This window comes from Labrus mixtus, chromosome 2 (genome assembly GCF_963584025.1).
Source record: "Labrus mixtus chromosome 2, fLabMix1.1, whole genome shotgun sequence".
Lineage (NCBI taxonomy): Eukaryota > Metazoa > Chordata > Actinopteri > Labriformes > Labridae > Labrus > Labrus mixtus.
The window spans coordinates 3,073,545-3,090,000 of NC_083613.1; the positions used below are offsets into that span (position 1 = coordinate 3,073,545).

General features: G+C 40.2%; 1 long non-coding RNA gene across 1 annotated transcript in view; it reads right to left on the minus strand.

The window, feature by feature from the left end:
* Positions 1–4,511: 4,511 nt before the first annotated feature.
* LOC132954418 (uncharacterized) overlaps positions 4,512–16,456 on the minus strand; it is a 12,253-nt gene continuing 308 nt past the window's right edge. The window contains exons 2-3 of the long non-coding RNA XR_009665759.1: positions 4,645–6,177; positions 4,512–4,569 (exon numbers count right to left, since the gene is read on the minus strand). This is a non-coding gene — a long non-coding RNA (uncharacterized LOC132954418). The remainder of the gene's footprint in view (positions 4,570–4,644; positions 6,178–16,456) is intronic.

A 16,456-nucleotide genomic window follows, 5' to 3' on the forward strand; every position in this document is an offset into this window, starting at 1 on the left:
GTTACAGGGACACACAGCAGCAGTGTACCTAGCTTTGTTAGAGTTAGAATGGTTTAACTAGCTCACCAGCACAGTACAAATATAAGAACCCCCAGTCTCTGAAAATCCTGGATTTCCAAAGTGAGTCTTTTTAAAATGGGAAAAACAGAGATGCAGTGTTTGTGCAATATAAATGTCAAGTGCTAGGACAACGCCTTCACACACAGTTTATTTTATTTAATCCCACAAACAAGTGGATTTGATTTACTACACTGATGAAGTACAAGCACAGTGGTTGAATCATTCAATCCACTTCAGTGAATAAATAGTGTTGAGGCTGCAATGGCTATTCCGGTTTTGCAATCACAGCATTTTAAGAAAAGAGACCAAGACAGGAAATGTGATCAGATTTTTTTCTAAAGGGGTAATGTTAGAGGCTTCTGGGAATATTATACTGTACTCTCCTCATATTAATCACAAAACACGTTGCATATCTCATCCTACACTATTTATGAATCACCTCGGTGCTTCCATTACTGATTGTAGTTACATGTTTTCTCATAATGTGGGACTTGAAGCATCCTCTCCTCTTGAATACCTTTTGAGTGACAGATTGATGAGTCATGAAAGAGGTTGAAAAGGAAGCTTATAAAGGTTTTTAGGATAACTATAAGACTCAAATAACTTAAACATCTTAAGTTCATTCAGCATCAGGACACAACGATATACATTATGCCTGTATAAACCAGCTCTCTGAGAACGCTCCGTTTTGGTGGGTGTGTCTCTTTAAATGCAATTTTCTTGGCAGACATCACTCCTTCACTAGTGAGAATAAAAACGGAAGACCTTGTTCTAGGCTGGGGGTGGAGTCCATGACTGGAGATATCAGGGGAGGGTATTTTTTTCTTTTTACCAGAATCCCACTGTGACATCACAAGGAGAGTCAATTTGAAACGCAGCATTTTTCTCTGTGTTGTAAGACTTATGCAGACCACAAACAAAGGACTGGATGAGTTTATTTCATATTTTGTGGGTCTGTAGGCACTTAGGTGTCCCCTTTAAACTAAAATAGAGTAAAAATCTATGGCATGTTAACAATGTCAGCCTGATTTCTTTCTGTTTTAGTGTGAATGATGTATATTATTTTCCTATAACATGCTTATTTGTTCACCACTGCTATCTTCTAAACCTGGTGTTGAATGTTTTTCACACTTTTGCACACATTACAAACTGTTCCAAACAGATGCATTGATTACATCCATTTAAACTCTTCACCTGTAATCTTCAATTTCATTGATTTCAATCAGAATGACTTAAGGGTGGAAGCAAATGTATACTATTAGTGGAAGGGGATAAGTGCTTGATGGTAATTACGTTTCACACAATTGTTGGAGAGGAACTGCTATTAGACACGAAATAGGACACAAGTACAATACATGTCTGAAATGAACCCTTTTCTCTTTGTGTTGTAGGCAGTAGAGGTCAAAAAGCTCCAGCAGCACTTGTAGTATGAAGATAAACTTTATTAACAAAATAGACCAACGTGTTTCGGCTTGTGGCCTTCATCAGGGTCATATTGTAGGCAGTAGGGAAGATATCTGCACAACGGCTGAGGCATATACTTTATATGTTAACCTGGCCACCAAATAATCTCACATTTCTAAGTGATCTTCTAAGGGTGCATTCACACTAGGCCCAGTTGCCAATTGCCTGTACTCACATTGCCCCAGGCCCAACTGGACATGAGCACGTATACGTCATCATGTCGTAATACGACACATGCTTGGCTTTAAGTCATCATGAAGTGTACTTAAGGGAGTATTCCCTCCTACCCAGTGTTGCCAACTTGGCGACTTTCTCGTTAAATCTGGTGACTTTCCAAATCCTCTTGGCAATTTTATTTGTCAAAAGCTACTAGCGACAAATCTAGCGACTTTTTCTGGTGTTAGAAACTGACGTGAAAGCACGTATTGCTCTGCAGTTACTGTCCTCAACAAGCAGCGGATATTGATATTCTAACATTTAACAATACAGGACAAAATGTATTTATGTAAAGCAGGTCTAAGCATTAAAGTCATGAAACCAGAAAAAATAAATTGTAGTTCATATTTGGCAAATGACAAATTATCCAAATTAGGCGATGACATCATTTAGCGACTTCTAGTGACTTTTGGGACAGCCAATAGTACTTTCCTTACTGAGGAGTTGGCAACACTGCTCCTACCTTGTTTAGTTCGCTTGAAACAAACAAAACCCTGGTGAACTCGGGTGCGCACCAAACAGCCGAACCGAGACCCAGCCGAAGAGGTGTCTCGGTTCGCTTCCAAACGAAGCCTGGTATGGTTCATTTGAGATGGTAACCCGTAGAGGTGGGACAAAAAAATCGATTCATGTAAAAATCGAGATTCTTGTCCTCCAGCAGGATACAAGTTTCAGACAGAGAACAAAGACAGACAAGAAACAAATATGACATCAATCAACAAATCAGAGGGGTTAAGTAGATTGATAATTGGATAAATGTTTTTGGCAGGCAGAGATTTTAGCACTGGCATCACATTTCTATAAAGCATCTACAGCTACAGCATGTTCTTCCAGGTACTTGCACTACCTAGTGACCTGAATGTTGTTATTGGCAGAGTTACAACACAGCACCAATCTGCAAACCCCGCTGTGGGGATAAGAGGAAGAAACAACCTCATCTGCTCTGAAAGTTCAATCCAAAGGTATCTGATGCAAGCAATATGATGCATTTTCTTTATCTAAAGGATAGACAACACGCGACTTCTTAAATATTGGACTATTCATGTAGCACAGTGATAAGGTGTGTCCTTTAAATATTTAACCTCAGCACACACATTAGATTGTCCAACCTGAAATCAAGTTATTAGAAAATACACCTTTTTTTTCACAATATAGTCCTGCCTTGGACTTCATTAAATGTTACCTGTCTTTTTAATTATTTTCTTTCTTTCGAACAATTTGCAGCAATCCCCACTCGTCACCTTGTAAACTGCCTTTACAAATAACTTCTCCCTTTACCAATACTTTTCTAGCATAATGTAGTTACTATTCTCCTTACTCATCACTAAATGTATGTGGTGTTCATATTGAGAATGGTCTAAGGTAAGGTGTCATGCCTCGCCTGTAGGTGCTGCAAGAAACACTTAAAGCATTGAGTTGTTGTGAGGATGGATTTGGGCAGGGTAACAACTGCTGCAGAGGAACTCACAAACACTCCCAAGCTGACTGATTGGGCTGCAGCAGCACTTATACTTTATCCCCTGCAGCCCACACTTAAGCTATCACTTGTAAATTCAAACCTTCCTTTTGACACCTCTCTCACTGTACTCTCTCTCACAATGTGTATTTGCATGCCATATTTACTGGAAGTGCACTAAAGATTTGAAATGAATGAGTTCTGGTGAAATACTGGTGTGAGTCACACACAAAACATTAACACTAAGCTTCACTTACATTAAGCTCTCCTTCAGTGTGTTTATAAGGACACTTGTTTTAACCAAAGTATGTGCTTGCATAAAAAACAGAAAGCATACTAGCCTGTATGTGCAAATCATTGAAGAATAATTAGCTGTGTATGTTGTCCCTGTAACAGCACATTAATCATATTACGATTCTCAACATTTAAAAAACTTCATTATGAGATCTGTAAAGTTTAAAGTCACATCAGCAGCATGCATTATAACAAATCAGAGTCATATTAAGATAGATTCTTATCTATTAAAAAACTAGATACTTTTTCTACAGGGTATAATACCTATTAAGTGTTTTTAGAAAAGATTTATAAAATTACTTTTGAACTAGTAGGGATGCCACAATTCTTAAAAGGCCTGTGAAGGTTTTTGTATTCATCCCGAACTGTGACGGTACGGGCGTCATGATTAGGTGCATGCAGTCACACAATGAATAATTCTAAGTGAAGATAAATGGCAATCACACATAGCAGTATTCACACCCCAATCCAGGTGGCAGTATTCTGCTCTTAACTATTTGCTAACCGCTTTTAAGCAACAAACAAAGATGATGTAGACCCAACTAAACACAGCTACAAGACCCGCTTGCTTCTTTCAAACAGTTGTGTGGGGAAAGTCCAGGTTTGCAGTGCGGTCAAACACGTCAAACATTTGATTGTATATAAGACGGCATCACCCAGAGGAGCAGATCACAGGAGCTAGGCAAAAGAAAACAGGTGTCCAACAGTTTATCCTAGCTGTATTTAACAAGCCTCTGGATGGGAATGCAGAAAGGGTTGAAGACTATCAAAGCTTTTTTGAGGCTATGCCCGTTAATGCAGTAGTAGGACCCCATCTGAAGTGTGTATTAAAAGTGTTCAAGCCTTGTTACAATGTCCAGCCTTTGCGCACATACACCAGTTTGTAGCCTCTTACTGCACACTTAAAAATGATTGTGAATTGTATTTATCTTGTTCTCTTTGTATAAACCCCAGGAAGAATGTTACTGCAGTAACAACTAATGGGGATCCACAAGATGATACATCGCTACCAAATGAACATATATATATACTCATCTTGTGAGTGTTTTGCTTATGAACATTGTTGCCTTGAAACTGTCCTGAACTTTCAGTCAGCCTGTTACTGTCTTTTCACTGCTTCAACTCACACGTTTTTAATGTCAGATTGACAGGACAGGCTTTATTATCATAAGTATTAGGTGTTGTATTAGGAGTTATTTTTAGGGCTGAGCCCGACGTCGGAGCGAGGACTCTATTAACATGGAAGCAATTAGTATTATTATTTTTCTTTCTGACTCTTTGAATGCATTTTTTGGGGGCCTGAACATGCCTGAGAACTTGATTATATATATCAATAACAAGTATAAAGTTTACCAATGTAATTAATTTAACCCCTTAACCCATGCAAATGACATACAACACATAAGTCACAAGGGGAACAATCATCTTACATGTAATGGGTCATTTGAGATGATGCATTTCTTAATTGTGGCCTGTTCTGCAATTTATTTGAGGGTTTTGTTCACAAACTACTTTAGTCTGCTCTCCTTTTAAGATGAATGTGTTTGTGTGTTATCCACACAAACATGAAACTCCTAATCTTAAGGCACAACGCTTGTCCCGCCACCCTATCAGTGTGTGTGAGCACAGGTGATCCAGACTAATGTCTCTCTCTCTCTTCAGTCTGTCTAGAACTCAACCATGCAAATGTTTGCTCTGTGACTTATGAGGGGATGTAAAGCCGACATCATTCGAAATTCATGCAGGAATTTCACGCTTTATGAGAACCAGGCTCGCAGGAATTTAATATTTTGTTATAGATTACCGCAATCCCGTGGCCAAATTCAGACACTAGATATTCCATTGTACTACTTCATGTGCTCATAGCTTTTCACATATTAATGTTTTTCTTAGTATAGACCATTTCTTACTTTAAGTTTTTATTTTTGGCTATTTAAACACAAAGTTCATATTTGAATATAGAGCACTTTTACACAGCAGCTTTTTCGGTGTACCAATTTGCAGACAGTCCCTGCACATCCGAGCCACAGATGATTATTATTATCATTATTGTTGATTATGATTATTATTATGTAATGTACATACAAGAAGTAAATCAGTTTCCTTTATACTGCATTTCTCAGGGGCAAATAAATAGTGCATAACAATCTTATTTTGGGTCCATGATGAAGTTGAGCATGCACACAAGTTTAACTGAACTTCTGCATAATGCTCGCACACGCTTGCACACAGAAGAGGCAAATGGGATTACAGAGTGTGTCTGCAGGCTGTGACAGGGACTTTGTGCGTCACTCTCTCTGAGCCAGATTACACTGAGCTTCCCTGACACCTTGCAGGTTTGTTTAGGGGTACAGACATGTTTAAAACCATAGCACCACACACACTGTCTATATCTGCTTCACAACCACCTTCTCTCTTACTGTCTGTATGTCTCACTCTCTCCTTATGCCACTCTCTTTAACCCTAGAATGATGTCATCTTTACATTTGTTTTCCAACACAAACACAATCTGTTTAACATTGGCTTTTACCCAATCAGAAATACTGACACACAAACACACACACTACACACACCTGCTCTCTGCCCTGCGTATCAGGGCTCCATGAAGGCGCCAGTTACAGCCCCGCTCTGCTTTCTCTCCGTCCATCGCTCTGCTGAAGAGGAGCAGCATGACGTGCGTTCATCTCCTAGAGGGAAACACAACGTCAGAATAAAGACTCGTTGGAGGCTGTATCACAGAGTCAAAATAGTCTGGCATATAGCCAAAAATAGACACTTTGATGGATGGACAAGACAGATGAAATAAATACATAGTTAGTACTGACGATGACAGTTCCATGCACCACTCTTAATTTTCATCTGAAAGGAACAGCTATGAAGAGGGGAGAGAACAATGGAGGATAGCGTTTCTTTTCATCCTCGTGTGCTAATCAAACAACTCGGCAATTATCACAGCGAGGGAGAGAACAGAGGAGTGCAGAGTCTGAAAGAAGCAGAGGAGCAAGCACTGATGAGGAAGATGAGGAATGGAGGAAAAAGGAGGAAAAATATTAGTATGGTAAAAGAATATGCACTTGGTCAGTACAGCTGATTGACAGAGACAGATAATGGCAGTTGAGTGAGTAAAAGGGGGGCGACAGTGAAGTGAGTTGAGGAAGAAGACAGAAAGACAGAAGAGGCAAAAAAGACAGCAGGGCTCCGTCGCAGCAGGATGGGCCTGCCCGGGCTGCTTGCGCTGTTTGTGGAGTCCCACTTGCCCCCACTCTGCTCCAAACACCATCCATATTTAATGAAGCCCTTACAAAGCCCTGGGAAAAGAGATGCTGGGAACTCTTTCGTCCCTCCCCTCCTACCTCTGCCTTTCCCTTCTCTCAAATCGTAACCTCCCAGTACTCTTTCTTTCATAATTTTTCCTCCTCAAACTCTTCCACGTCTTAATTTCCTGCTTTTTCAACATCTATTTTTGGATAACTCTTTTTCAAAGGTTGAATGTTTTCTGCAGCTCTTGACTCTGTTTCAACTCCTCCTAAAGTACTTCAGGGTCTTAAGCAAGCATACAGCACTAACCTATTTGCTCAGCGTGTGGTTGCCTGTGGAGGCTTTGCCTAATTTAAGTCATATGCATTTCAAACAGAAAGACTGCTTTATCTTTCCTCACCACAGACAACTTAGCCACAGAAAACAGCATGCACGTGTGATGCTTCTCTCTCTTTCTCTATTGCACCCACTGGCATTCAAAAACAAATTGAGGCACATGCTCCTTGTGATTGTGTATGTGTGTCTTTGTATAACACTGTGTTGAAGGCCTATGTTTTTATTATGTGAGCGAGCAGTTGAAGTTTGTGTGAATGTGTGCATGTGTTGTGCGTGTTAGTCAAAGTGCTGCGTGCATCAATAATATATTCAGATAATGCAGCCGCTTCACTCTACCAGGAACAACTAACAGGCATCCTGAAGCACAGAGAAAGACAGAGAATGAGGGGTAAAGAAAAAGAGACACATTGAGGTAAAGAGAGAGAGAGAGAGAGAGAGAGAGAGAGAGAGAGAGAGAGAGAGAGAGAGAGGAAACCTAAGGTTTGAAGGATCAGAAAATGACAATTTGAGCAAAATTTTTACAGGAAACTGGGGGAAAAAAATTACAATGAAAGTTATTCATTATTAATGTTTTGTGTCCATAATACCAAAATCCAGGTGAAACATTTTACAAATATCATTTGGGATGTATTGGAGCGTTCCCATACTTTTAACCTTTTCCCTCTCTTTTACTGTGAGTAAATTTTCACCCACTGAAGTGATATTCCCAACAATGTCCACAGCCTACTATTATAAACACTGAAAAATGTAATGGAGAACAAGGTGCGAGTAACCCAATGTGGATGCTGTCAAATATGGTATTGGGGGAAGTGCAAAACATGACAAACAAGTATTAAAGAAAGAGTTTTGACTTCAAAATGTTTTAGTCAAGAAACTGATGTTGATATCATACCAAAGATGTAATCTTATTGCAAATAAAACATAATGGCGTTATTGAAACTAAGTGGAGGCAATAGAAGGTGTTCCTTGTCTACAAGTATATTTAAAGTACCCACAAATTAGTCAATGTGACTGATGTAAGATTTAAAGATACAATGCAACTTTCAAGATACGGATATTATGAAGAACTGAGAATCTTACAATAAGAAGCATGAAAACAAATAGGAGAGCTATTCTAGGCAAGCTTGGGATAAGTTAAACATGCTTCAATTAAAAAAAAAAAGAGCTGATTCCTGCAAATACCACACATAGACGATACCTGGGCGAGCCCTTCAGAGAAAGAGCTAGATAGAAGGTCCACTGGCCGTACACCCCTTTAGCTCATGTATCAAAACTGAAGCTTCTCATGGTTTCATTTTTAAAATGTTAATGTACGGGGAGTACATGGAGTGGTGGTGCAGTGGTTGGTGCGCCCGCCCCATGTATGGAGGCTGTGGTCCTCCAAGCGGGCGGGCCCAGGTTCGAATCCAGCCTGTGGCTCCTTTCCCGCATGTCATTCCCCACTCTCTCTCTCCCTGATTTCCAACTCTATCCACTGTCCTGTCTCTCCATTAAAGCCCCAAAAATAAATCAGCTGCTTGCTGCTGATTTGTCGTAATATAACACATGCATGGCATTACAAAATTATGAGACATGCTTAGTTTACAAAACAGGCAGACTCGGAAAAAATAAAATAAAAGGACGTGCTGTCGGACCGGCGTCTGCACATCGGAGAACAACACAGAGACCATAACAGCTAATTTACTGACTTTATGGTTTATTTTGAGTCATTTTAGTCAGATCCAGACAGAACACTCCGGGATTTCTCCTGAATGAAGGCTGTCAACGTTGTGTACCCGCGTGCTTTTGCGCGCGGATGAACTGTACCGTGCCGAAGCACACCAGCTATATAGCTTAACCATGCTATGAAAACAACCAGCAGCTAGACAACGATGTCATGCACGTGAGGTCAGATAGCCTACAGGACAAAACAATAACTCATTAATTATGCACACTCTCCACCAACTGAACTGGGAGGTCTACTGCAGACCTGCACCTGTGCTTTACACGTGGTTACTGACAGTGCTGTGTGAGAGTTAGAAAGGCGTGGTGGACACCCAGTGATTCTAATGACAGACAGCCTTCAGATTTTTCCATCATTTTTGTAACATAACAATGAGTAAGGTATTTTTTACCTGCTCTTTTGTAAAGTGTCTCGAGATAACACTTGTCATGAGTTGACACTATACAAATAAAGATTGATTGATTGATTGATTGATTGATCATTGTTATAAAAATTCTGTCAAAGACCTCAAATATTCGGTAAAGGCGACCTCTGCTTGAACCTGAGCCACTTCTTGGAAGACAATAGCTTCTGTATTTTGCTAACCTTGGGCCAGCTACGCCCCATCCACATTCACATTTAATCCGATTATACCTTTGACATTCTGTCACAGAAAGATTTTATGTTAAGTGTCTACCGCATGTGGAGAAAATGGAAACTCCACACAGACTGGCCCTTCAAACCACGAACCTTCCTGTTGTGAGGTGAATAAGCAGCCCAGAACCAGAGGTATTGAATTTAATAGCACAGTCCTGCTAATGTATCATTTGTAAACCGATTACATCACTGTTTTGGATTTCAACTCAACTTTTTGTGACAGCTATTGGATATTCATATTCCCTGGCCAAGTCTTGTCTTAAGAGTAAGGATGTTGTCTTTTCTGGACACTACTCAATTCCTTTCTGGTCAACAATGTCATTATTAGTCACTCACATTAATAAAAATAAGTTAGTAGTTTAGAAAATTAACAGGTAGGTATGAAAACTACAGTACAGTGTTTTACATCTTTCTGGTGTTATAAGGACATGCCAGTTATCAGGTCCAAAACTCACAAGGTCACAAAGAAGAGGTCAAGAGGTCACAATTTCTGTGAGTTTTTAATGAACAATGCTGGTTTGCTCTGGTATCTGGTACAACATGCATAACACTGATTTAGAGGAGGGTATGTTTTGAGTTTTATATTTGAATATGTTTTATGTGTCCTTTTCCCATGACAACACATGAATTAGCAATATAGCTGTAGATGCAGAAAATCTGAGCCCCACTTCATCTTCCCCCGTCTGCTTAAGGTAATATTAACACTTGGTATATCCATTAGCAATATGGCTGTTGATGCAGTAAATCTGAGCCCCATTAAGTTTTTCCCCTTGTTGTTTCAGAAGACACCATACACATCACACAGCATGTCAACTTTAAATTGACAGAATGATGAACACAGCAGCAGAGCACTTTTCAGTTTTTGGTGTTCTGGATAATAGAACAATCAGAAAGTAAAAAAAATATATATTGTATTTACTTGAAATTCATCCAGCCATCCATTAGACAATGGATGGGATACACCTGCCAGGAAAACATAGTCACTAAAGGGATACTTCACTCGTTGAAACATGAATCTGAATTGACATTGGGTCATACATGTAGTAGAAATGTGAAATAAATTTTGAAGTTGGTGCAATCTTGACTGAGAAAAGACAGAAAGTGTCTTTTTGGCTCATGTGGATGAAAGACACCAACTCCCAGAATGCACGGCACCACAGGCCGCTCCCACTGAAGCTCAGGCTTTATTTACAGACTTATTTACTTTACTGATTCCCGGATTTCTTCCAGAAGGAATTGGCATCTTGGAAATTCCTGTCAGAAAACAGACTCTACGTCTGTGTCCATAGTCAAACAGTGAGAGCACCGACACTACCAGTCCGCCCCAGCTCGAGCCGGCCCCGGCTCCTCGTCCTCACCACTTATGTGGCCTTATGTCTCGGCTGCTGAGCTGGCAGCGGCCGGCGGCGGCCAGCAATATAGCCGCGAGATGGTTGCTGCCCACAGGCCGGTCTGGTGTTGCGCCGGCCCCGGCAGCTGGCGGCCAGCCATTATCAGCTTTCTCCATAGAGCCTGTTAGCATAGCTTCCAAGCAATATGGCGGATGTTAAGTTTTGATTCTGGGAGTGAGTTCCCACCCACTGATCTGTGATTGGTCTGTAGCTTCAGTGGTCGAAAATATGAGGAACTAGCGATGTAGTTTCACCCCGCTAACCACATTTGTGACCTAAATAAATGATTACTACTACTACAACAGCTGCCGATGACGATTTTTGCGTCACTGGAAGCTCCTTTTCAGACTTAAAAATACAAAGATTTCCAGTCTCAGGGGAAAATGAGGGCGGGATGCAGGACCATTCAAAAATACTACCAGGTTTCGAATGATACAAAGCTTAATGCAAATGGCTGAAGTATCCCTTTAAAGCACTTCAGCTTCCTCCCACAGTCCAAAGGCACGCTTGTTAGACAGCACTGGCATTGGATAAACTTTTCTCATGATACATCTACTGCTTGGCTTTCTGTCTGCTCAGTTTAAGAAAGTTTTTTAAATTTCATTTCTACTGTCTGTTCTCCTCTTGACCCACACATAATTATATATGCTTGCACCTTGAAGGGAGCAGAGAGGGGACCCAATCCAATTAGCTGCACACATCCCAGCCAGACATAGCGATACAAGTGCACTCACACAAACTGTCCTTGTAACCTAATAACCTTTTCAGGTAAATCTGTCATTGAATCAACATAGACAGTAGCTGGTTGTGTAAGTCTAAACGTGTTTGTGTGTCTCTTGAGACCCACATGTGAATAATCCTGCATGGAATTAACCCCCTGTATTAGTTCACATGAGGACAATATTTACGGAGATTCTGCATAAATGTTGCTTTTGTTATGATTTCTACAAGCCAAAGTACTTTAATTGATATGTTGCCTTTTTGTCATTAGTTGAAAATATGTCAGTTTATAATGAGTGTTTAGGTGAACAGAATAGAATAATTGGCTTTGAGTCAGAGAACACATTTATCTTCGACCTCCACTTGAATACAGGTGTTTACAGCAGATATGAAAATAGGATATGAGGCAACACTAATGCTATGCTATTTATTCTTGCTGTTTATAATGACCACATTTAGAAATGCTTTAGGTGAACTGATCAATATCAGCACTTTACATCGATATCTAGTTCCATCCTGTTCCATTCTGATTAAGATATCATCCTCAGAGACAACAAGCGTTAGAAACAGATAGGCATCAGATGCAAAAACTTTCTAAAGGCAGCTATACAGTCAAATTAAATCATACCATAACGTCACAGTTAATTCATTGTAAAGGCCTCACTATATCGCGTGTTTCTATTCTGGGTGACACCAGCTGTTGTGCACCAGCTAAATGTATTGTACTAAGTTACACTACATTAACATGGCATAGGGACAGAACAGCAGAACTATGTCCACCCAAGAAACTAGTGAAGTCGGCAGTATGGAGGCATTTTGGGTGCACCAAGAATGACCACAGAGTAATTTAAGAGACCCTATCTACATAATCTGCCATAAAAAAGTTTCAGCTAAAGCATCAAACTTTACGTAAATGGACTTGCGCTTATATAGCGCTTTTCTAGTCTTCCGACTACTCAAAGCGCTTTTACACCACATGTCACACCCACCCATTCACACCCTTTCACACACTGATGGTAGTGGTTGCTATGTAGTATCATCCATCAGAAGTAACTAATGCCATTCATACACCGCCACTGAAGCAGCGGGAGCAATTCGGGGTTGAGTGTCTTGCCCAAGGACACATCGGACATGTTGCCCAGCTGGGGATCGAGCCCTTGACCTTCCGGTTGAGTGGCGGCGACTCTACCAACTGAGCCACAGCCGCCCCTGAGCCATGTAGCATCTGAGAGATCATCACCCTGCACTTCACACCGGAGTAATAACTACATAATAACTGAGTGATTCAAAATAAACATAAATAAACATAAACATATAAAGCAGAAATCAAGTTTGTGTAAATGTCTCCCTGACGTCTACAATGAGTGAGAAGCGTGAGTCCTGCCAGCTGTACTGTTGTCGGAGCTGTGATTACATCATGTTTACACTGCCTTGGGCATAAAGCTGTTTTAGTTAAGGACTAGAGAAAAGACTCACTGCTTAATTGGATGTCATGTGTGTTTTTAGATCACAGTCATTCCGTGTCAATGTGCAATATGAAGCTATGAGTTAACCAAAGTGTGCTAACATTGGCCTGCACAGACAAGTACAGTTTGACTAAAGGACCGCCACTTGCGCTCAATGGTGCTTACTTATGGTGCGTTAAAATTGACAACTCCTTCCGGTGAAAACGAGTGGAGGGGGGTTGGAGGTCGCCAAACAGCATGTTTTTTTTGGTTTAATGCTGGTGCTCAAGGGAGACATTGACTGAATAAATGTAAAATATTTTTTATATATTGGCCATTGATGCCACTTAAATGTTATGTTCATACTGCAACGCAGCCACCACCAACTGTCCGGGGCTGCAGCCATTGACTGTTTACTACCAGAATGTAAATGAGCACAGGGAATGGGATGCATCATAGGAACAGCGCAGTTTGGCTGAAAATGTAGATATTGGAGAAATGTTAATTAGTGTAAATTGAGAAATGTATACGTAGTGTTTCCCCTAGGTTTACAGCGTTGGGGGGGTGGGGACAAGCCTACATGGCGACACAAACACTTGAAGGAATCTTGGTGTTCATGCGTTACTTTTAATGACAGCTGTCCTTTTCTATTGGAAAGGTATCCTTAAATGACTTCTTTCCCTGATTTCCGACTCTATCCACTATCCTATCCCTACAATAAAGGCACAAAAAGCCCCCAAAAAAATCTTTTAAAAAATAAAAAAAAGGGCTGCCCCCCTAATATAATGGTAGGGGAAACACTGATATGGCTGTGTAAGGTTAAACTGGCTTATCGACAGGAGGAATGTGTAACCACGTAGCACAGACGTTAACCTGCAAGGAGGACCAGACACTGGTGCAAATGTGGTTTTTAAATACCGGTAGACAATTTAAAATAAATTGTGCTCAGTTTTGACTGTTTTCTGAGTTGTTTCTTAAGTTTTGACTAGTCGGTTAGTTTAAAAATGTATATCCATTACACTGACTAGAATATTGGTCACCTTGGAACATGTGGAGTGGAGAAAGGAGCAGTGCTTGATCTCCAACTAAGACACTTCATGTGTGACACTCAGTATGTATATTGGGCAGGAACTGCAACGCTATCTATCGTGCAAGGGAGCTGAAATGCAATATAGCAGTATCCAGTGGAACACTACAGTATACATTCTCTAAGCACAAGGGTTACTGAAATATAAAGGGACAGCAACACCATGATGTTATTGGTCACAACTATAGTTACAAATATCCAGGCACGCAGCTATGAGGGGAAAGGTGTATGTCTGGCCGACTTTGGAAAGGTAGAGTGCTCAGAAAGACAAAGTTTTCAAATAAAAACATGATTCCTGATTCTAAATAACATAGTTTATGGTTGTGCGCCACACTGCTTTAGGTACCAGAATTTAAGATGAACGGAGGACATCAAATATATTTTTATGTACTGAAGTAGTTTCTCAGAATCATGAAAAAGACAAATGTGCAGATACATCGATCTTGAGAGCTTTAGACAAAATCAACAACCTAAATTTTAAGTTAACAACCCACCCCCCCGCCCCCTCCTTCTGTGTAACTGTCTGTAAGACGATGTTTGTGTTTCACACATATCAGAACATGGGAGTTAAATCTGAAGTAAAGGAGAAAGTTTAATGAATCAGCAGGCAGGTATCTGAGTATTGTCTTTTGATGTCTCTATAATATAAAGTGATGGATAGCCTCTTAAGGGCCTACTGCCCTAAAAGCGCTTATATAACTATTTCTGCTGTTGTCGGAAACTCTTTAAACAGGAGTTACAGATTGTAGCCAAACATGCTGAAAGTGCTCTCTATATGGCCTATAGGAGATTAGGGTTGACCTTTAACCTTTTAGAGCTCAATAGAGCAGTTCTTCCCAGTTTTTGATCCACTCTTGTACAAATACAGTATCAAGGCTAAAAACTTGACTTGTCAGCTGTAACAGTTCTGTTGCATGGGAAGACTTCCATTTCATTTTCTGATGTCTTCACTTCCTGAAATGTTTTGACAAGCTTTTAAAAATGCATTCACCTCAAATAATATTCAGGTTATATTATTTATTTGGTTAGGAAAAAATAATGAAATTCTCCTCTGCGGATTATTTTAACATTGTGCATAAAGTTCTGAGGCTCTGACAGAGTAGATGGAGCTGAGGGAGATAACAGAGACATCAGGGACTAGAGCTAAACAGTGCGATTGTGTCTGAATGTTTGCAGTTTCATGTCTATAAATATTAATGCCGGTTGTGGCAAGCACTGTACCAATTAACATTATTATCAATCTAAATACTGCTGTGCTATGAAGCCTTACATGTCATTTCTATTCATAATGTGTGTGTCTGTGTGCACTTTATGTTTGTGTGCATGCAGTTTCCTACATGGAGGTTGACAGACACACCCCGAGTTTTCGCTCAGTATTAAACTTGACAAATACGAAGCATCAAAAATGTAGCTGAGCCTAAAAATAACATCATAAATTAGTAAAGCCTGGGAGGACCTTCAGAAAGCAGCCGGCTTCATGTTCTTCTTCTGTTTCAATTCTCCTCCAGTGTCATGTATTGTCTTTGTATTCATGTCTTTGATTAACACATAGATTTGTGTACACACACACCAATGTGGACACCGACCATGTGGAGTCAGGTCACATGTTACAATGGAATCATGGAAGAATGATGTGTTTCATGATGATGCATGATGCAGCAGAATATCTGCAAAATGCACGTTGTAGTGTGTGTGTGTGTGTGTGTGTGTGTGTGTGTGTGTGTGTGTGTGTGTGTGTGTGTGTGTGTGTGTGTGTGTGTGTGCACAAAATACGTGTTGTAGGCTATCTGGTTCTTCATGTATCTGGTTGCAGTGATGCATTAGTAAAACACATTTTGATTTCACACAGACAGCCTACTGTTAAGTCTGTTCATCAATTCTTAAGCAGTAGTTGAATATAGAAAATGACTGAGTCATTTGCTTTAAAAGGGGGCAGGGATAGCCTCAGTCTGTTTGTATCCAAACTGAATGAAGTGAAACATTTAGAGCATGAGAAGCACACTTCTGATAGTCTACCTCAGAGTTCCCTCCATGTGCAACCCTCTTTCATTATTTGACATTTTAAATAGCCTGGTTAAAGTGGAGAATGATTGCTAACGTTCACCTGGCAACACCGAGCTGTACCACTTTTGAGTAGACTGTCTATATTATATTTTAATGGTTATGAAGCTTTTATTCTTATTTGTTTTGAACGACCAATAAAAACTACCCTAACTGCCGTTTGAATTGAGTCGTCCTTTGAAGTGCTAGCTTACAGCGAGAAGATACAGAATGGAAACAAACACAGTTTCTATTGACAGAAATCTATTTTTGGCACTTGCTGTCTCGTTGTTAACACAGTTTTGACTGAATAGAAGGTTAATTAGGTGT